Source organism: Chelonia mydas, chromosome 4 (genome assembly GCF_015237465.2).
Source record: "Chelonia mydas isolate rCheMyd1 chromosome 4, rCheMyd1.pri.v2, whole genome shotgun sequence".
NCBI classification, from domain to species: Eukaryota; Metazoa; Chordata; order Testudines; family Cheloniidae; genus Chelonia; species Chelonia mydas.
Window position 1 is genome coordinate 132,170,753 of NC_057852.1, and position 23,463 is coordinate 132,194,215.

General features: G+C 38.0%; 1 protein-coding gene across 6 annotated transcripts in view; it reads right to left on the reverse strand.

The window, feature by feature from the left end:
* Nucleotides 1-23,463, reverse strand: part of CTNNA2 (catenin alpha 2) — a 775,924-nt gene that overhangs the window by 683,607 nt on the left and 68,854 nt on the right. For 4 of the 6 annotated variants that reach the window (XM_043544889.1, XM_007061449.4, XM_043544891.1 and 1 more), the window contains exon 1: nucleotides 15,849-15,991. The exons of the other annotated variants lie outside the window; for them this stretch is intronic. The gene's annotated coding sequence lies outside the window, so the exon portion shown is untranslated. Of the gene's footprint in view, nucleotides 1-15,848; nucleotides 15,992-23,463 lie in introns of those variants that run through there. 6 annotated transcript variants of the gene reach the window in all.

Consider the following 23,463-nt stretch of genomic DNA (forward strand, 5'->3'; position numbering starts at 1 on the left):
ACAATGTCTTGTATAGCTGAGATCAGAATAATACCTTCTATATTTAATTAACCCGGACATTTAAAATGGTTTTCTTAATCCAAACTAATTACTGCCTACACTAAACCACAGAGGAATGTATTTGAGTAATATGAAAGGCATGTTATAATTTACAAAAGCAGAGGCATTCAGGCACATACCCTGAAGTGTGCAATCCATAGCATGTACTTAGTACTGTAAGTATTGCCTACCACCAGACAACATCTGATGGAGGGATTTTTAATAGGAAGGACTTGAAATAGGAAGGACTTGCCCTGTGTCATTCAGGAGAGTTGCCGTGCCCATTAACTACCACTCAGAACCATAGATAGGTAAATGCAGATCAAAGGCATTTCACGAGAGACAAAGAGATATTTATCTTGTCCACACACTACCTAAAATATATCATAAACCAATACAAAAGCAGAGTGTAATACCACAGAACCTAACTAATCCATGCTCCTTATAATTTGCACATGCAAAAAGAGCCCTCTCTTCTCTCTTGTTTGCAGACATTTTGCAAACTGAATGTTGGTGTGAGCATTTGATCAAGATACTTACAGGCTACATCTAGGGATGCTTAAACCCATATTGGTCAGCTCCAATGCGGTCAGGCAGGTGCTAACAATAAACCCTTAAGAGTTTACTTTTTTACACACTGTAACAAGCAAGTGTTGTCATTGCCAATTACTGAATTCAACCAAAAAGCAATTTGAGACAGTTCATGATTATTTCTAATCTTAATCCAGATAAGATTTACAACCTCCTTTCTCCCCAAGGCATTTCCTCCCTATTTCTTCCCTCCTTCTTGCTGATCAACAGTTTTTCCTTTGCACCTAAATTCACAGTGGACATAATTTTTTAGAAAATACTGGTATGGGGGGTGGAAAGGTCAGTGTTGACTCTTTTTTTAAGACAGATTGTCTTTGTCGCATTTTAAACCATCTGCAGGCATCCTTATTGGTCAGAGGCCTTCCTTTTAGAAACTTCCCCTTATTTCATTAGTTATTCTTTGAACAAAAATATCATTGACATTGTTCAATCATTATGACCAGACTATACTCCACCTAGCAGAGCAGACATTGCTAGAAGTTTTCTGGATGCAGTATGTGAAGGAAATTGAAATGTGTGCAAAAAACATTGATGGGAAATTCATTAATCTGAGTCTTGATGGGTGGAGCAATGCACACAATGATCACATAATATGCACCTGTGTGACAACACAAAATGGGATTATCTTTTTTACAGAAACAATTGATGCATCAAGAAATGCCCATACAACAGACTACTTAAAAGTAGTATCAGTAAAAGCTGTAACAAACTGTGAACAAAAATTTAAGTGTCAGGAGTGCAGCTTTGTCAGAGAGAATGTTGTAAATGTAGCAAAGATGAGGAGAAATCTAGAAGAGGACAATGAAGGGAACCTGAAACTTGAAGGGAATCTGAACCTTGAAACATATGGGTTCAGTGCTCATTTGATTAATCTTTTAGACAAAGACTTAAGTACAACTCCGGGAATAAAGGAAAATGTCAAAACTGCAAAAATACTTCTGTAACAACTACTTTGCTTCAGCTTCACCAAAGAGAGCAGGAGTATGCAAATTAATTCTCCCCTAAAATGTACGATGTAATTCAGTGGTTGACTGTTTCGAGTTATTAAGGACTGGCCTATTCCGATGACAATTTGTGAAGAAAATTGTGACAAAACATATGGAAATAACACAGCCAAAGTAGTCAACATTGGACTGAAGAGAAATATAGAAGATACGCTGAACATACTGAAAGCTATTTCTGTAGCCTTGGACAAACTGCAGAAAGAATGCTACTTTATTGCTGATGCTGCTGAAATTTGCAAAGCGCTTCAAGAGACACTGAAGAAACAAACACCCAACAACAAAGGAAAATTGCAGGCAATAAAGAAGCTGATGGATCAAGCAATTACTCGACCTCATTTTTTTGGCCAATATTCTCCCCCCAGAGTATCAGGGTAGATTCCTAACTGCTAAAGAAGATGATGCTATATGACATGTGCATCTAATAATCACCATTGTCATGCCAACCATACTAAATTTAAGGGTTAAAGGTGAACCATTCAAGCTGTACATGTTTGCTGATGAAGTTTTAAAGAAAGTCACACCACTGAACACACCACTGGAAATCACTAGCTAAGCACCTGGAACAAGAGTCTGTTGAAATGCTAGACCAACTTTTGACAGCAGTAGCCTCTTCTTCAGGCACAGAAATAATATTGTCTTAATGTGGATTAATTAATTTAAAGATGAGAAATCGATTGGGAGTTGAAAAAGTAGGAAAACTTGTCTTTCTCTTCCAGTCTATGAATAAAAATGAGACAGGAAGGAACGAGATCTACTAGTTTTAACAGTTTAAAGGACAGCTTAAATAACTTAGAAGATTGTTGTCTCACTTTCAAGAGACGTAGGTGAGTAGAAATTTAAGCTACAGTCACTTTCATCCAGGCATATTTGAAAATTTCTCCAGGTTGAACTGAAATAATCAGTTTAATACACTGTCTAGTAAATAAGCAGTATATAATTCACTATTTTCTAATATACTAAAATGTACTGTAAATAAAAATCTTAAAATATTAAGCTATATAATTGCTTAAATAAATGTATATGGTTATAGAGTACTGTTCTAGGTAGCAAAAAGATGTACCAAATCTAGTATAAAGACGCCATTTAGTTGTGAATCAACATGTTTTAATGATATCAACCAATAAGAAAACACCTGTATTTAGAAAATAACAAAGTACAAATGGAAAAATTGATTAAAATCAAGGCTTTCCAATTTGTGATTTAAACCATAACTTAAATTGCCTTGCTTTAAATCAGTCTACCCTGATTGCAAAATCAACACAGTTAAGCAAAACAAACAAAAATGTTAAGTTAAATAATTATTCATTCTATTTCATTAACTAATGCCACCTGAACAATTCAAAATGAAAAAGAAAGTGAATAGGGGTTACACTCCTGAGCATAATCTGTTAGGATTAAAGATTTTCCTTGCAACTCATAGGGAATTCTTTCCTAGCCGAAAAAAACAGTCAAACAAGGAATAGGTTGCATAATGACAGGTTTCAGAGTAGCAGCCGTATTAGTCTGTATTCGCAAAAAGAAAAGGAGGGTTCACTTCAATGAAGTGAGCTGTAGCTCACGAAAGCTTATGCTCTAATAAATTTGTTAGTCTCTAAAGTGCCACAAGTCCTCCTTTTCTTTTTAAGGAATAGGTTGTTGATCATATTCTGTTCACGTATTCTGTTATCTCTTCTACCCAAACAAGAAAAAACATTACTTCACATATTGTATTTAAACACAAGAACCTCGCAGCCCTGAAGTATTCCAGTGTACTTAGGCCAGGTGGGACACTGGCAGACCAGGAGCCAGCTCATGCCAAGGCCCCAGGCCTCACTGAACATTTACAAATGCATAGCTGGAAACCAGATGGATGCTGCATGTATTTTTCTCACTCCACTATGCCCCATGTTACAATGTAACAGTGAACACTTGCATTGTATATATCCCTGATAACTGAAAGTGCTGCAGCCTGGGGGAATTACGAAGGTTAAGATTTTGTCACGGTTATCTTTAGTAAAAGTCACGGACAGGTGGCAGGCATACAAAAAAAAATTAATGGGAGCCATGACCTGTCCGTGACTTTTACTAAAAATAATGAGGAGAGAGAGGGTGGGGTGTTGGGAGGGAAGGAATGACAGCTGGAGCCCCATGGTGTGGACTGACAGCCCCAGTCCCGCCGCCATGGTGGGGAGGGGTGGGGGAAAGCACAGTCCCAGCTTCAATCCTGGCTGAAGCCATGGGGCAGGGACACACAGCAGCAACTCCAGCTCCAGCCACACCTGAAGCCATGGGAAGGCAGATGCACAGCCCAGGCTCTAGAACTGGCCACAGCCACAGGGATGTGGGGGGGGGATGCACAGCCCCAGTCCCGGCTGAAACCAAAGGTGAGGGGCTCACATCCCCAACTCCCGCCCCAGCTTCTGACAACTGAAGCCGAAGTCATGGAGCTCTGGTAAAGTCACAGAATCCATTACTTCTGTGACCTCCATGACGGAATTGTATCCTTAACAATTACACACCTTCTGGTGGGGGATTGTGACCACCTGGATGATAATCACTGAGCTAACAAGGTAATTGGGGAGAATATAAGGAGAGGAAACAGGAAGCAAAGGCAGCTGAGGAAGGAGCTCAAGAGGAGCTCAGAAGGAAGCTCAGAGGGTGAGCCTGGGCTGAAGAATGAGGGCTACAGGGAAGTCTGTCCTTGCTTTAAGCCCACGTTGCATGTTCTGGTGATGTAAGAGGGAAATATATGCACACCTTGGTGAAGGATAAACAGCCTGGTGTGTGTTTATGACTGCGGAACCACCTGAACTAGTGCCCTGTGACACACTGTAACACACTGTAACACTCTGTAACTAAGTAACCCATCAAACAGAACAAATGTGTAATGCAAACGAAGGACTATAGCAGGAAGGTGCGAATCCCTGCATATTTCAAAAAAAAAAAAAAAAAAAGGTAATGTGTGAGGATCAAAGACTCTAAATGCTTTCCTCTCTCTCCGCATCATCAAAGAAAGAGCCCATGTCGGTAGTGACTCTGTCAACTTGTTTTTCTGTGACAAGAAGCTATAAGTATGGACACAAGGAAAAAATCTTCATCTCTGGACTGTTTGGATTCTAACGGGGCAGAACAACCAAACAAGAAGACAGAGATCCTCAGAATTATTCTGGGTGGCCCTGAGAGACTTTTGAGAAACGGGCAGATTACTACATCTCTGCTACCATTTGGAATTACAGACTGTGACTCACCTGTACATATATTTTACCTGCATTAACCTCTCAATAACTCATTTCTTTTTCCTCGTTAATAAACCTTTAGTTAGTTTGCTATAGAACTGACTACCAACATTGTCTTTGGTGTGAAATTTAGGAAACAAATCAATCTGGGTGAGTAACTGGTCTGTTGGCACTGGGTGCAGCCTGATTATTTTGTGGGTTTTGGTGCAAGTGACCATTTATCACATAGACTAGCTTGCCCAGTATCTAAGGGGACTGTCTGTGACTCCATTATAAGACTATTGCATTACTTTAGGAGTTCAATTTGGTAGTGTCTTGGTGAAATCTAATTATAGAACATACCAATAGTTGGGTGTATGCCCTGAGGTAGGCACTCATGGCCATGAGCCACTCCAGACACCATGACCCCACATTTGTGCCAGCCTATTATGTAGAAGGAGGAGAACCTATGCTATCTGTCAATAGATGATAACCACAAGACTTAATATAATTAATATTTTTGTTTAAATATAAATTATTATTTTTTTAGTGTGACAGAGAAAAGGTTGTTGTCAGGAAAAATTCTCTCTTTTCATCTTACTTTCCCAGCTCAGAAAGAAAGCCAATATTTTCCAAGAGAGAGATGGTGGTAGAAGTAATATCTTTTATGTAAGCTCAAAAGTTTCTCTTTCTCCAACAGAAGCTGATACAGTAAAAGATATTACCTCATGCACCTTGTTTCCCTAATATCCTGGGACCAACAGGGCTTCAACATTGCAAACAATCTTTTCCAAGTTACTTTAATTTTCTTGCTTTTCTCCAGGAGTTTCTGCTTTGCAAAACTTTCCATTTTGAAAACCTATATTGACCATGTAGTTAGATAAGCAATAATCCAATGTTTCTTGAAAGCTGAAGTTAGTTTGGGTGTAAACACTTATAATTTACAGGTATGTGCTGCTCTTTATTCAGAGTAAGTTTCACTGAACTAAACTATGACCAGCATCTTTCTAAATGTTTATTGGAGAGGACATGCAGTTCCTCAGTACAAAACCTGACTGAAAAACATTCACCATTCTTCCACTGACAGCACGTGATTTAAAGTTCAAACCTTGAAGCATGTTGTCAACAGTGGAAATCACTGAGCCAGAGAGTGTGATGAGTCATCAGAGGCAATTACCTTCTGATAGGCCCCATGCCAGTCAACTGGGTCCATCCAATCACAGGCAAAGACCCACCCAAATGATCCCAAGGTAGATATATAGGCTCTTAGGGGAAGCAGTCTCTTCAGTCTACTCAGCATCACTACCTGGTCAGGAACACTCCCACTGCCAGTAGTGTCAACCCACTGCCCTTGCTCCTGCTCCTACTCCAGTCTGGGTCTGTTTCCATAGTAGTGTGGGCCCCTATGTCAGTGCAGAATCCTAATGTCAGTGGAATTCTGCATGGGTAGTCCACACTACCCTGAGCTTTTAAAAAACAAAACATAGACATATTTTACTGTATGTGAGGCTTTTTCTTTTCCACTCATGGAAAACAGGGAGGAATCAAACTCGAGTCTACCACACTACAGTGTGTTGATTTCATCCATAGTGTAACGATCTTGGGGTTCATTAAATAACAAACTAGTGAATGGGAAAGGAATACAACTTTCATAAAACAAACTGGAGAGCCTCTCTGCTGAACTGCTGCACACAGCCATGCTATGTTTCCAATCCTAAGCTCCAGGGCACATCGCCAAATTCCCACATTCACAACACTATCCCTTATGAGGCAGTGTCTCCAAATCACAATCTTTCATAAACATCTCTCTACACATAAAGAAAAGGAGTACTAGTGGCACCTTAGAGACTAACAAATTTATTTGAGCATAAGCTTTCGTGAGCTACAGCTCACTTCATCGGATGCATTCAGTGGAAAATACAGTGGGGAGATTTATATACATAGAAAACATGAAACAATGGGTGTTACCATACACACTGTAACCAGAGTGATCACTTAAGGTGAGCTATTACCAGCAGGAGAGCGGGGAGGAAAAAAAACTTTTGTAGTGATAATCAAGGTGGGCCATTTCCAGCAGTTGACAAGAACATCTGAGGAACAATGGGGGATGGGGGAGGGGGGGAAAAACATGGGGAAATAGTTTTACTTTGTGTAATGACCCATCCACTCCCAGTCTTTATTCAAGCCGAAGTTAATTGTATCCAGTTTGCAAATTAATTCCAATTCAGTAGTCTCTCGTTGGAGTCTGTTTTTGAAGTCTTTTTGTTGAAAAATTGCAACTTTTAGGTCTGTAATTGAGCGACCAAAGAGATTGAAATGTTCTCCAACTGGTTTTTGAATGTTATAATTCTTGACGTCTGATTTGTGTCCATTTATTCTTTTACGTAGAGACTGTCCAGTTTGATCAATGTACATGGCAGAGGGGCATTGCTGGCAAATGATGGCATATATCACATTGGTAGATGTGCAGGTGAATGAGCCTCTGATAGTGTGGATGATGTGATTAGGTGCTATGATGGTGTCCCCTGAATAGATATGTGGACACAGTTGGCAATGAGCTTTGTTGCAAGGATAGGTTCCTGGGTTAGTGGTTCTGTTGTGTGGTGTGTGGTTGCTGGTGAGTATTTGTTTCAGGTTGGGGGGCTGTCTGTAAGGAAGGACTGGCCTGTCTCCCAAGGTCTGTGAAAGTGATGGGTCGTCCTTCAGGATAGGTTGTAGATCCTTGATGATGCGTTGGAGAGATTTTAGTTGGGGGCTGAAGGTGATGGCTAGTGGCATTCTGTTATTTTCTTTGTTGGGCCTGTCCTGTACTAGGTGACTTATGGGTACTCTTCTGGCTCTGTCAAATCTGTTTCTTCACTTCAGCGGGTGGGTAATAGCTCACCTTAAGTGATCACTCTCGTTACAGTGTGTATGGTAACACCCATTGTTTCATGTTTTCTATGTATATAAATCTCTCCACTGTATTTTCCACTGAATGCATCCGATGAAGTGAGCTGTAGCTCACGAAAGCTTATGCTCAAATAAATTTGTTAGTCTCTAAGGTGCCACTAGTACTCTTTTTCTTTTTGCGAATACAGACTAACACGGCTGCTACTCTGAAACCTTTCTAAACGTAGTTAGTGTTCTACCAAATTCACGATCCATTTTGGTCAAATTCACAGTCATAGGATTTTAAAAACCCTAAATTTCATGATTTCAGCTATATAAATCTGAAATTTCACAGTGTTGCAATTGTAGGGTCCTGACCCAAAAAGGAGTTGTGTGCGCGTGGCCGGGGTGGGGGTGGAGGACGAGGAAGCGGGGAGTTGCAAGCTTATTGTAGAGTGGGGGGGTTGCATTACTGCTACCCTTACTTTCTGCACTGCTGCTGGCCAGGAGCCTAGCTTTCAAGACAGAGCCTCCTCCAGGAGCAGCGCAGAAGTAAGGATGGCATGGTATGTTACTGGCACCTTAATTTCTGTGCTGCTGCCTGCAGAGCTGGGCCCTGTCAGCAGCTACCACTCTGTGACTGCCCAACTTGGAAGGCAGCATCTCAGAAGGAAGGGTGGCATGGTATGGTATTACCACCCTTACTTCTGTACTGCTGCTTGCATGGCGCTGCCTGCAGACCTGGGCACCTGGCCAACAGCCGTCGCTCTCTGACCGCCCAGATCTGAAGGCAGCACAGAAGTAAGGGTGGCAATACTGTGACCGCCTAAAATAACCTTGTGACCCCCTGCAACTCCCTTTTGGGTCAGGACTCCCAATTTGAGAAACGCTGGTCTCCCCCATAAAATCTGTATAGTTTAGGGTAAAAGCACACAAAAGACCAGATTTCACAGGGGGGGAGATGGGGGGAGGGTGGGGAGAGACCAGATTTCACCATTCGTGATGCGTTTTTCATGGCCATGAATTTGGTAGGGCCCTATACATCGTATATCCCTTTTCCTTCCAAGTCACACAAGTTTCCTTTTAACTACTACCTGGACTACAGTCCAGGTTCCAAGTTAGAATGCACATCATCTAATTAAGTTTGCAGCTACTTAAGGGTAATAGGAAAAATAGTAATTAGCTTTCCATATGTAAAGCAATACTCACTGAACAGAATAAATATATAATTTCCTAGAAACATGGGAACTAAAATACTAGATCAGACCTAAAAAGAAAAGGAGTACTTGTGGCACCTTAGAGACTAACCAGTTTATTTGAGCATGAGCTTTCGTGAGCTACAGCTCACTTCATCGGATGCATAGATCAGACCTGTGGCCCATTTTACCCAGTATCTCAGTCTCAACAGTGCCCAGCACCAGATGCTTAAGATGAGGTGCAAGAAAGCTGTACTACATGTTATGTCACCAGCAATAATGAAGTGACAGTATTGGAGGAACACAGAACGGGACTCCTAACATACATTTACTAGTGGAAGGAGATAACTGTAGCATGAAGAAGGCCTGAAACATAAGGCTTTGTATGTGAGGCCTTGTATCAGAGTCCTCATACCAGGCCTTACTACAATAATGTCAGGCAAAGGATACTTGTTTATTTAAAAAGGAAGACACAGGAAGCACAAAGCAGAAAAATAGAAATAAGAGTAACAAGAGAGTTGCAACAAGCAAGAGTGAATTAATACCTTAGTCCTTTGATAAAGGCTTACATTTTCAAAACCCAGTGGAAATATGAACTAAATCATTCTCAACAGTCCTGTGTAGTAGATAAATAGGTAATATCCCAGACAAAAACAACAAACAAACAAACAAACAACAGTTCATTCAGAGTTAAGTTTGAGCAGACACACCGCGAATGCATTTAGAAAATTCCTTAATGGAACATTGCAGTTTAAAAAAAAAAAATCATTGGGAGGCATGAAAGTGCACAGTTCAGATAAACTAAGCAACTTGAGCTCTGCTTCCATACTACCAGCAACCTCCCATCTCTCACGTAGCGGAGCCCTCATATATGTTGTGACATATGGTTTTAAATGAATCAATCTACAACACTTTAAATCCGTTTTTATAAGGGATTTGAGAACTCCGCATCTTATATTCAGAAAAGCCATGCTGTTTGAAAAATGTATGTGGCATGTAGTAAATGTGTTCTAAATCTGATTCTCTGACCAAAAAGGGTGATCTTTCGCCACTACGCTATCTTTTACTCTCAGAGCATGAGTCACAAACTAAGTGTTCTCTGCTTACCTGATTTATATTTGTTAGTAGAAAAATATTGTAAAAAATGTAGCTACCCTATTTGGAGGCACATGTGCTTTAAGAATCTATGTTTCCTCCTCCAAGGAGCTTAGCTTCTGTAGATCTCATTAGAGTGTAAGTGACTTGCCCAAAGTCACACTATGCATCAGTGCAAGAGCCAGGACTTGGATTCAACAGATCCTGGTTCCCAGCCTTTTCCTCAATCCAGTGGCCTGTGCTACCTGTCGCAATGGGTAGGGACAGACCAAAAGAATCAGACTTGATGTAGAGGAGGGCACAAAGTAGAAAGAATCTGAAAGGTAATTGTGCAAGAAGTGGGGGAAAAAAACAAATCCAGGGAAATATGAAAGGAAAGAGGTAGACAGGAAGAAAGAAAGATACAAACACAGAAAAGGAAAAGAAGATGACAGAAGTAGGCAGAGAGGAGAAACAACCTGTGGGTACGAGCACCTGTCATCAGTCACTGACAAACAGCACAGCCTTAAGCAGATCTGGCTGAAATAACAGCAGTTGACATTGGAGGCCCAAACCACCTTACCTAAAGAAGAAAATTAAAAGATGGGACAGGATGGTTTGGAGGGATATTTGTCTCTGTTTATTTGAACTACACATTTTTGAAAAAAGAAAAGGAGTACTTGTGGCACCTTAGAGACTGACCAATTTATTTGAGCATAAGCTTTCGTGAGCTACAGCTCACTTCATCGGATGCATACTGTGGAAAGTGTAGAAGATCTTTTTATACACACAAAGCATGAAAAAATACCTCCCCCACCCCACTCTCCTGCTAGTAATAGCTTATCTAAAGTGGTCACTCTCCTTACACATTTTTGACATACCTGTTTATTTTGTTTCTTGTGTGTGCTGCCTTTTCTCTCCATAAACTTAAACAAGAAAAATAACCAAAACATGGTTACACACATACCACACACATACACATGAGGGTGGCAAGGCCAACTGCTCAAGTCAATAACAATTAGAGGGTGATTGCTTGACTCAGCAAGGAAAAACAATACGGTCAAGTTGTAGGTGTTTAATTAAATTTTTTCCAACTAGTTTTTCAATAGCCACATGTAAGAACATAAGAACATGTAAAATTCCTAACTCTATTTTTTTTCTGCCGTGCAACGTAAGAATGCACTTTTGTACAAAGAATAATTATGACCGTCGAGAAGAAAAGCGCCTCAAAAGTACCTAGGGTTACTTAGGCTTAAGTCTCATTTTGAAAAGCACCTAAGTCCCATTGAAAGACTCTTACATCACTTAGACACTAGACAGTTTTATCCTGGACCACTAGCCACTATTCATTCACACACAGCAGCTTAGCCCCATAGGTTCCTACGACCTTAGATGGAAACCTGTACTACCTATTCTAATGGGCTGTAACAGACCAATACCTCTGAGCTCACCACCACTCTTGGTTCACTTGGAACCAGACTGAAAGCTCATTGAAGTCAATAGGCTTTGGATCAGATCTTTGTGAAAAATGATATTGAGAAATGGATTACTGACTGGGCTGGGTGAATTCATACCATGTGGTACAGTCTGACCCACAAATTGCCTCCCCTCACAGAAGCAGAGGAGGACCTCAATTTCTATTTATTGCTAGTGAGCACCTTCATGAATATCAGATGTTCTCATTATCTACATATTTCACAGTATGGACCAGTTTTCATACACTTTTCATAATTTTGTGGTAATATCAATGCAATATTCCCTCTTCTTTTAAAGTAGGTAGACATAATTTGTGGATTAAGACAACCAAAAGGAATATCTATTTCATTTTCACACCTTGCACCAGATGTACGCTGTTACTCAGTAAGCATGTTTAACTACTGGATATTTTTTTTATTCAAAATATCTAGCTATTGGCATTTATAAAATACTTAGTGTAGTAAGCAGTAATTATCTTTGCTTTAAAGTGGTTGAGAATTTGTGCTCCAAATACCATACAGTAGACTAATCCAAATTTTAACAACTCCTACAAGAAGCCCTTTCTAAAATGTAGCCTAAACCTTTCCTGCTCAAGCTTTTATTTGTGAAAATATGAGATCCCTTCCTTATAAGTATCACTGTGCCTACTCCTAAATTCCTGCACTAGAAAACTTTAATGAAATCACACCTGAGTCTCTCTGCATCTCTTTCCTCAAAAAAGATTCCTTCCATATCTTTAGGTCAACCATCCACATTGTCCTCCTCTGTGCTCTCTGTAATAACTAGAAATCTTTTAAATTAAGTTACCTAAATTTCATACAATGTTCCAGAAATATGCAGAAGTGTCATGCAGAAATGCAAAAAACAAAACAAATAAACCCCATTTCTTTAGATTTAATATGTATTCTTTGTTTAAAGCAACCTAACCCCCCTATTAGGATACGGATACTGCTCATATCACCTCTAAATGCCTTTTTGCCTGTCTCATTAATATTTAATTGGTATTTCACTTTTTTGTTCTTCTCAGCCCAGAAGAAACACATTTCCTGAATTTAAAAGAATATTTTAGTCATCTGACAATTTACCCAACAAGTCCAAAAGCTCCTACAATTTCACTATATCCACCCTACTGTTTCAACTATCTCCTGCTTCAGTACCATCTGCAAGTATGGATGCCACACAAATACAGTAGTTCAATTTTCCAACTCAGTAATTAATTTGTTAAACAGGATTGCTCTCCACACAAAACCCTGTGGGAACCCAATTGTCATTTCACTCCAGGAGGATTTTGTGCCGTTAATGATAACCCTCCTCACTGTTCCTGCCAACTTGCACATATTTTCTCATCAGTGCTGATATCTAGATTTATCATCTTGTTCAACAATTGCCTGTGGGGCAACTTACTAAAAGCCTTACTGAAATCCAGGTAACTCACATCCACTGCCATGCTTTCATTATTTTTTTCGCTCCTTCAAAGACGTCAGATTTCTTTGACCTAATCTATTCTTAGTGAGCCCCTGCTCAAGAGAGGCTAAACTCTCATATTCATTTCTAAAGCACTACGCCAGGATTTGTCTTTGATGGAGTCCAACTATGCCATTCTATAATTATTCACTTCTCTCCAGCTAATTTTTTTAAAGTAATATAATCACTGAAATTAGAGATGGAAAAGACTCATTAGATCTTCTAGTCGGACTTCGTTTCTTTCCCCTTGCTGACAGGAAGTTTGCCTGATATTCATCTTAACTTTTCTGTTTGTTTGTTTTTTTAAAATTTAATCACAATTCATCATGGGAAGCTCTTGAATTCTCATAAGCTGTTTTGCTCCTCTGGTCCATTGGACCATTCTGCCCTGCTAGGGATTTGATCAGGAGAGTGGTTTTATAAGCCACTTCTGAAATACTGGTTTCAGAGTAGCAGCCGTGTTAGTCTGTATCCACAAAAAGAAAAGGAGTACTTGTGGCACCTTAGAGACTAACAAATTTATTTGAGCACAAGCTTTTGTGAGCTACAGCTCAATAAATCTGTTAGTCTCTAAGGTGCCACAAGTACTCCTTTTCTTTTTGTGGATACAGACTAACACGGCTGCTACTCTGAAACCTGTCATTATGCAAGGCACTGAATTTAGCCATATGGAGTGGAAATCTATCAACTTCATGAAAAAACTCATACAGATACAGTGACATGCATCTGATGAAGTGGGCTGTAGCTCATGAAAGCTTATGCTCAAATAAATTTGTTAGTCTCTAAGGTGCCACAAGTACTCCTTTTCTTTTTTCTGAAATACTGGAATACAACTTGGGAGCAACATCATAGCTGTATTTTGAGAAGGAATAAAGCTGACTAAAGGGTGTTAAAGCTAATGAAAGTATTGTTTTCTCTTGTATGGGGCAGTCCGCTATCTATTGAAAAGATACTTGATAAAGCAGTGAGCCAGAAAATGCATGCAGTCCTCTTAATTTAAGAGATAACTATCCAGAGATGGAAGAGTGCAGACAATGTGCTAAATCAGCACAGCCAGATTGGTCCTTAATTTTATTTTAAAAAATAACAAACTTTGGAAGAATCTAATTTGAAGAGGATGCATTTGTTATACTCCTGGGTTATTGGTCTACAAGTATCATAACATATATAACTATTGTGAAAGGGTCCCCACCACTACAATCACTGGTCTGATACAGTCAATTTGCATGCTCTTTCATTCCGTTTGGCCATACCTTATTCAATAAGCAGCAAGGTAAGCAACTTCGAGGAAAATGGTACCAATTTGTGCCTTAATGAGGAGTTACCCTTACATAGGACTTGCTGTACTGCAATCATTGCTGTGCCTACTGCAAACCAAAACACTGAGGGGGCCTCTGGGCTCAAATGTTTTACACTATCAAATGGATGGGGTCCATGATGAAGCAGTGAAACCATGGAGCTATGTGCTGCTACCTCCACCAAGTCCAGAAATATTATGTTTATCCTGTTAGCTTGGCTCCACCCACTTAGCTGTTTTAGAAAATTGGGGAAATACGAGAGGGCTGCTTTCCAGCAGAGAGCCAACAAAAGTAGGTGGGATACTTCTCAACAGAGAGCTGTTATGAAGAGTATAAGATTACTAAATACACTTTGCTACAAATGCATCTGATTCTGAAGGTATGAAGAGGACTGAAAGAAAATTTACCCCAGAAATAAAGGCATGAGAAAGAAACACAAAGTAGTTCAAAATAAATTATTGAAAAACTAGACAAAATGAAGACTCGACCAGAGAGGATTTCATAAAGAATCTGCATGCAAATTGCAAGTAGGTTCACTTTGTTGATATTGATATTTAGTGGTTCCACTGAACATAGATAGGAAAAGTTAAGATAATATTATGCAGCCAGCTGAGAAATTGTGGAGAAAGGGAGTACATAGTACACTTAAGCAGCATGAATTGATTTAGGAACAAAAAAAACAAACAACCCCCTTTTTCACCCCCCCATAGAAAACAAACAAACAAACCAACCCAAAGCTCTCTAAAGTCAAGTGATAAAGCTGCAGTAGACTAGCCCCAGGCAGGAGCAACTTCTACAACTGCAGCTGTAATATTATAGCAAAGATGAGCAAAAATGAGCTTCTAATAAGTCGCTAAATTATTAGCAACAAGGCTGGTTCCATTCAATACCAAGATTTACATGCATTGTACAGACACACCCCTGTCTTAAAAAAAAAAAAAAGAACAAAATACCAGCAATATCTCTGTAGTCATGACAGGTTTCAGAGTAGCAGCCGTGTTAGTCTGTATCTGCAAAAAGAAAAGGAGGACTTGTGGCACCTTAGAGACTAACCAATTTATTTGAGCATAAGCTTTCATGAGCTACAGCTCACTTCATCGAAGCATAAGCTTTCGTGAGCTACAGCTCACTTCATTGGATGCTTCCGATGAAGTGAGCTGTAGCTCATGAAAGCTTATGCTCAAATAAATGTGTTAGTCTCTAAGGTGCCACAAGTCCTCCTTTTCTTTTTGTAGTCACAATGTCACCCAAAATAGTCATGGAATACAATCATGAAAACAAACTCGAGGTTACAGTTTGTACCTAGCTGCTCTTACTTTTCTAATGTTCTTATACAAAACTACAGAAAGCAATCCCAGACAGAGACACAGTCCCTTGGGTAGGCCAGCCCCAGGCAATTTAGGACTTTGTAGGTCACAACCAACAACTTATCTCCACCTGTAGACAACAGGCTTTATCCAATATAGTCAATCCACTACCTTTCATCTGCAAACTATTTTTAAAAAAATGTATTTACAAAGTTATCCATGAAAGGTACTAGACAGGTAGCATGCATTCTTCAGCAATGTGTCTCATACCACATCTAGAAGGACCACTTGGAGAGGTAAAGAGAAAGTTAAGTTACCGTGCCCATTCACTTACCGCTCTGTTGAGATTGCCAACAAAGTTGTCAATATCAACTATTCTGTTACTGATGCGGATACTTGTCCAAATAGATCATCAACAGCCATCTGATGGTAATTGTTCAGATTACTACAGATCTGGGCTGGATTTGAATCACTGACCTAGGGGTGAAGGTGACATTGTGATTACCAAATTATTGAGCCATCCCATCCCCCAGAACAGTTATTTTAATCAATTTTAGAAATAACTAGCATGTGGTTCCCAGTAAAACTACCAGTAATCTCATATTAAATAACCATAAACATCACAAGTCATGTAGTATATACATTTAATGAGACTGGGGAGGGAGCAAATAAAAAATGAAAATAGGACAACTTTGTATGTTTTATAACTACACAAAATGGAGCTGATAGTTCTGATTTTCCACAAGTTTATTTCTTACATTTACAGCCACATTCATATTTCTTTTTAATAAATTCAGGCACTGTAAGATGCCTGCCTACATCTCTCTATCTGCTTTACAATCCATAGCTTGAACATGCTTGAAGCTTTCTCTAAACTTGTTGGTGGAAAGGTGCTTAATACATGTGAAGAACGCTCCTGTAAAGTTCATAGTGTAGTTGTTGTTTGGTTTTTTTAAACTACCCCTCTATTTTTCTTCATAATACATAAATGCAATATATTACATTACCAGTAATAAAGATTTGAAACTTAGCTAACATTTATATAGTCTAGATAACACTTAGTCCTCCATGAGTGCAAGGGACCGGACTAGATGACCTCTCGAGGTCCCTTCTAGTACTACAATTCTATGAATTCTGTTGATGATGCTCAAGCCAGAAAATCCAATATCTAGTTCAGTAATCATAATGATACTGGCTAAGCAATGCTAATAGGAATAAAAGCAATAAAAACTTGATTTTAATCAGTAAAAAAGAAGATGTTATTTAGAATATAACAGGAAGTGGATGAGTTGAATAAAATGCTACCATTTTTGCAATCAGTAGTATAACCATAACAACACTTTAATTTCTCTTCCTCAGTTTCTTCCACGTACAAAACAGAGATTGTTACACCTACCTATTGTACTGACAGGAGAGTTGTGTAGATTATTTTATAAAATGCTTTGCAGATTTAAAAAACATCTAGTTTTGAAGTTGAAAAGCATGATAAAAGTGCAAGGAACTTTCCTTTTTGTTTGTTTGTTTTTGTTTCCCTAATTTCAGTACATGCTTCTGGATCTCAACCAACACAGTAATGCATGGACATTCTCAGCTAAATAAATACTAGGACTCTACTGGTAGAAGTGGCCAAGCCAAACAAAATTAAACATTCCCAAAATGTAAAATTAACATTACCTTCAAATATTTTCATTTCTTCCTCTAGCCTCATGGTTTAGAACTGATATTTAGAGAGGCTGCAGTTTTTTTTAAATCTAGGAGCTAGCCATAGTTCTAGGAAGATCCCAAAATGTGAAATACATCATTAACAAATTTTAAAATAGCAATGAAATATTTTTATTTCAAGTTCCAATTACAGAAATACCAATATATAGATTCTTTCAAGAGAGAAAAAAACAAAAGATGTTCTACCCACTTATATAACAAAACCTCAAGGACTATCCTTCAGTCTCAACTCCTTAACTTATGGCATTCAACTTCCCTAAAATGCTTACGAAGAAAGATTTGTTTTGCAGCCTGCCCAGATGGATCAATGAATTCTGGCTCTGGCAAACTAAGGAGGGTAGCATGAATTCTAAGGTTGAGAATCCCCCACAAAAAACTCTGCCATCCACTTCCTGTTCATACCAAGTGAGCTTCAGCAAGAGTGTTGGTGGTAATACTGGTGTGGGGAGAGAGGCTCTCCAATCAAGTAACCAGGTGCTAAACTATTTAGATCTTTATACTGTGGTTTAAGAGGAGCATCTTGAAATTCACTCCAAAACATTTATCAAAAGTTTTGAATTACTGAGCCTGGTACAATTTGGAATTTTTCAATATTACAATGTTAAACCTCTCCCAGCTTTTACACAGTTATGTTTGAACCATGTAAGTGCTACTGGCTTCTTCCTGCCTCGGCACCCAAACATTGCTATTGTTTGACTTTGTTTTATTTTATAATACAGTAGTTACCACGTAGTTTGCTTCAGGATTTTTTTTTTTTTTTTTTTTAGGATGAAAGGAAATTGTTGCATAAAAATCACTTCAGTCTGATCTTTTTTTTTCCCTACCATCACAAGTTACACTTAAAATTACTTTAAGTAAAAAAAATCAGAGAAAAAAAAAAACTCTATTTTTTTTCAGTTTCTTTATTTGTATGTAGGGGCCTTTCACATACCAAAAAGGGAGAAAAAATAAAAAATATACGGCTAAAAATATCCCCACAAAAATGGCACGTGGCTGCGGGGCATGTTCGTATCAAGCTGATCGAAAAATGCAGAAAAAACCCCCATGAGATGTGTTTGTTGAAATTAAGGAAAAATATTTAGCAAACAACTTCTCATGAAACTTAAACAATTACAAAAATTGATAAACTTTAATGCAGTATCTGAAACCATTTGTAACTAATCAGTTTTCAAAATGGACTGTGTCACATTAGAAGGGTCCGTAAATGGTCAAACTATTTGGAGTATAAACATATTTTAAAGCAATTTTATCATGTCAATATACAGTAGACACATCACTTTCTGTCTCTGGCACTTAAATATGATAATGAACTCACTTGTTTTCCAATATACATATTTGTCTCCTATTTCTTTGAATGTGGAACCTGCTAAAGTGTTTATACAGAAAATTGGGTGAAATAACTCTCTATTGACCCACCTACTCCCATTTGTGTGGATTCAAAACTAGAACTTTCCCACAGTTGTCAGGTTCAACAAAGCCATAAAGCAAATTTGAGCTGAAACAGCGCAGGGTTTTCAGATTTCAAGCTGAAATCAGATGAAACCACAGTTTCACACAATTTCTTCCCAACACACCAGCCATGGTGAAACGACTAGTGAGCTAGAATATAATTTCACCCAGCCTGTTTTATCTGGTTTCACATTTCAATGAGAAAAGTAAAAGGTGTTGAGTCCAGGGTGGAATGTTTTAAATTTTAAATCATGATTTAACTTGATTTAAGTAACCCATGTTAATCTTGTTTGGCATTTGTACTTTCTAGTTATTTTCCTAAAGAAAGGTTGATTTTTATTGGTTGGTAATAATTAAAACATTGTTATACAGCTAGATCTAGCCTTTACATTGAATTTGGTACTTATTTTTGCTAACTGGGAGGATACACTAGATCTAAACACATTTATTTAAGCAATTATATAGATTAATATATATTTATTCAGTTCTTATTTTTTATGTATTTATTGTGTTAGAAAATGGTGAATGATGTATTTCTTATTTACTAGAGGATTAATTTTTTACTCATGATTTGTGTCAAGCTCGATTTGGATGGAAATTAGAATTTGATTAAAAATGCTGCTAAACGCATTTAAATCTATTTCTATCTGCTAAATAAAATTACTTTAAATGTGCTAGATATAAGAAAAAAGTAAGTTTATCAAAACATGTTTTAAATTTAAAACAAACAGGTTTATTAAACAAAGGAAGTGAATTGAACTCAATTTTTGGTCATCATGTCCTTCAAGACCTTAGAACTAGTAGATCTCATCCTCTCACACCTAGCTTTTATTCATAAGTTAGAAGAGGAAAACAAGCTTTTCTGCTTTTTCAACTCCCAATCAGTTTCTTGACGCTGAATGAATTAATCATTGAACTGAACTCGATAAATAAACTGAAATGAAGAAAATATTCTCTCTCAAACTATCAAAGCTCGTATAGCACTTCAACAAAGTCTGATTCTGGATGCTTAGCCAACATCTTCAACCAGTTCAGTGGTCTGACTTTCTTTAAAAGCTTGGAAGCAAATATGTACTGTTTAACTTAAAAAAAAAGTTTAAATTTTAATAGATTAGAATAAGTTTAAATAAAGACAGTATATGTGTTGTCTAGAGTTAAATCATTTATTTTTATCTACCCTGGCTGATTGACCAAGTATGTGGTAAGCTAAACATTGGTTTCTCTTGCTATATTAGCCACTAATTGTTAATGAGACACTTCTGAAAAGATTCCTGCTTGAGCCAAGTCAATGTCTTGTACTTTGGCACATGAGTTACATTCCTCAGACTGCATCTTAGAAAGATATGGGCTGTAGCTTACTGATGCAATTTAACTCAGTAAGTATGTAGTGGGAAAGAGGGTGAAGGAGGTAGCTAATATGACCCTATATAAGTTATTATAATACTTATTGTGGTATTAATTATATCTAAGCTTCTCTTATGAATACTTGTTTTAAAATATGAAGTTAGGGAGGAAATTACCTCTACAGTACCACCACACCATCTAAGAAAAGAGAATGTAAATCACTGAAAGACAAAATTATGTTTTTTGAAGCTTTATGAAAGATCTTGGGGAGAAAAAATCTAGGATTTATAAAATAATAAAGAGCAGAAAACCAAGGTTAGGAAAATGATTTCATTTTAGGATTCTGAAGATATAAACCACTTCAACTTTGTCTTGTGCTGACCAATATCAACAGAAACTATTGTTTTATTGTATTGCATTAAAAGTTGTCCATTTTTTCTCAGCATAATTTATATTTTTAGTTAATGGCTCTCCTTCAGTATCTACGAGATAAAAGCTTTTATGTAGCACATACACACAAACAAAGTTTCCGGTATGAATAATTTCAATCTCATTCATGGCAGAAACAAAATAAACAATTACTCAGAAGAAGTTTTGTACCCAAGAATACAGATCAGCAAACCATCTCATGTCCTGGAGGATGTTACACAAGCGAGCTACAGATTCTAAAAGAAGTGTGCCGCAGAAGCTACTCCTCACTGAAGAAAGAGGATGAAATTCTACGAAGCCAATTTTATGTTTCCCTCCATGAAAACTAGAACAGAACCAGATTTAATTGTATATGTTTAATCTGGCTTTTTGGGTACATTATTCTGCTACAATATCTCCACACCAATAAGTATCTTTGTATTAAGCCAATTGTAGAAATTACTTAACAGTAAAAAAGTAAATCTATTAAAAAAATCCTCATTGTCTCATCAGTAGTGAAGTATTTGTCCTGCAGATTAAAACATTAATTTAGACCTTTAAATAAAGTGAGTTTTGATTGTTGGTAATACAGCTCCCTAAATTGTTTTGATTAATGTAGAATATTGGAATGATGGTCTTATAAATCACTTAACTCTTAACTGCATCTTACAAATCCCTTAGCTCTTCTGTGTTGGTTTTGCAGATGGGAAACTTGATTGGGACTCAGAATAAGTGGATTCAATTCCCAGCTCAGCCACACACTTCCTGTGTCACCTTGGAGAAGTCACTAATTTACCCTATGTTTCAGTTTTCCATCTGTAAAGTTCCAGTAGTACTTTCTGCAACTCACAGGGGTCAAATATGAAGATAAAAATCTATTCATGGTTGAGATGTGCCAGTACTATGGCAATGATGGCACATACATGAGTACAGATTCATAGGCTGCAAGGCTAACATGCACCATTTTGATCATCTAATCCGATGTCCTGTAGAACGCTGGCCAGAGAACTTCCCCAAAATAATTCCTAGAGCATTTCTTTTAGAAAAACATTGAATCCTGGTTTTAAAATGGTCAGTGACGGAGAATCAACCACAACCCTTTGTAAGTTGTCCCAATGGTTAGTTAACCTCAGTATCAAAAATATAGGCCTAATTTCCAGTCTGAATTTGTATAGCTGCAACTTCCAGCCATTAAATCATGTTATACCTTTCTTTGCCACATTGAAGAATCCATTATTAAATATTTTTCCCCAGATTGGTACTTATAGACTACATTGAAGTCACCACTTAATCGGCTCTTTGCTAAACTAAATAGATTGAGCTCCTTGAGTCTATCACTATAAGGCATCTTTTCTATTCTTTAAACATTCTTGTGGCTTTTCTCTGAAACCTCTCCTATTTATCAGCATCCTTCTTGAATTGTGGGCACCAGAACTGGACACAGGATTCCAGCAGTGGACAGACTAGTGCCAAATACAGAGTTAAAATTACCTCTCTGCTTCTACTTAAGATTTCCCTTTTTATGCATCTCAGGATCATGTTAGCTCTTTTGGCCACAGCATCACACTGAGAGCTCATGTTCAGCGGATTATCTATCACAACCCCCGAACCTTTTTCAGAGTCACTATTTTCCAGGCTAGAGTCTCCCATCCCATAAGTAGGGCCTATATTCTTTGTTCCTAGATGTATACATTTAGCTGTAGTAAAATGCATATTGTTTGCTTACATGCAGTTTATCAAGCAATCCAGATAGTTCTGAATCAGTGATGTGTCCTCTTCATTATTTACCACTCCTTCAATTTTGGTGTCATCTGCAAACATTATCAGTGATGATTTTATGTTTTCTTCCTGGTCATTGAAAAAGCTGGTAAAGAGCACAGGGCCAAGAACCAATCCCTGTGGAATCCCACTAGAAACAGACCCACTCGGTGATGATTCCCCTCTACAGTTACATTCTGAGGTAGTCAATTTTCTGAGCAATCCAGTCCCCCAGTGTCTCAACAGACCCATGTAGTCCAAAACTTTGCAGAACCAAACTCAGATAGACAACTGTAACAATGCAGCAATTGCAAGTGATCAATTTTTCCTGAGAACTTGATTGAAATGTGAGAATCAAGTGTCCAAAGAATGCCCTGTCCTTGTCCGATCATTTAAAATATTGTGGATGGAGATTTCTATTTATCTGGAAGCATCAGCTGTTACCCTAGTCAATCTATCATATTTAAATGTACAAGTATGTCCTTTGTTGCCACAAATCAAGGTAGCATTCACGGGCACTTTGCCAATTCTAAAGGAACATATCAGATACACAGGGCATTAATGAAGATGCATTTTACCTTACATACCACAGTACGGACCTCATCCTGCTCCACTGATGCCAATGGGAGTTTTCCATTGACTTCAGTGGCAGAAGAATCAGAGCCTGTGAGATGCAGTATATATGGTGAAGAAGCCATACAACATATTCTGAAGTAGGACTGCCTCTAAGTCAATTAAAGGTCCTCCTGTTTTTTTATTTGCTGATTTACATTCCCTTCTTATCACACACTTTATTTTAGTAACTCTGTAGGCTTGTTGAATAATGTTTCCATAATGTATTTTTCCAGTGGACTGGCTTCCTAAAGTGTACCTCGCCTTAGAAAACTTCCCTTATCAACTTTTCTAAAACAATGATTTTCATCAGTGTTGTATTTGCAAGATGTGTATTCTCATCTGTTGAAATCCTTGGGTTACCACCAGAAAAGAAAAGAAAAGAAAAGAAAAGAAAAGAAAAGAAAAGAAAAGAAAAGAAAAGAAAAGAAAAGAAAAGGTCTATGCTCTGCAAATGAAGATACGATGGCTACTGAGACAAATAAACTATATTATATATAGTTTATCACTTAAATAAAAGCAACAGAAAAATATGATGGGAAGGACCAAGTTTCACTTATATCTGCCCCCTTAAATCACAACTGAGTGTATGCGACACACTCACCTGATCCCAGGGACAGATCTCTGATTAATACTCCAGAAGAAACAAGAAAATA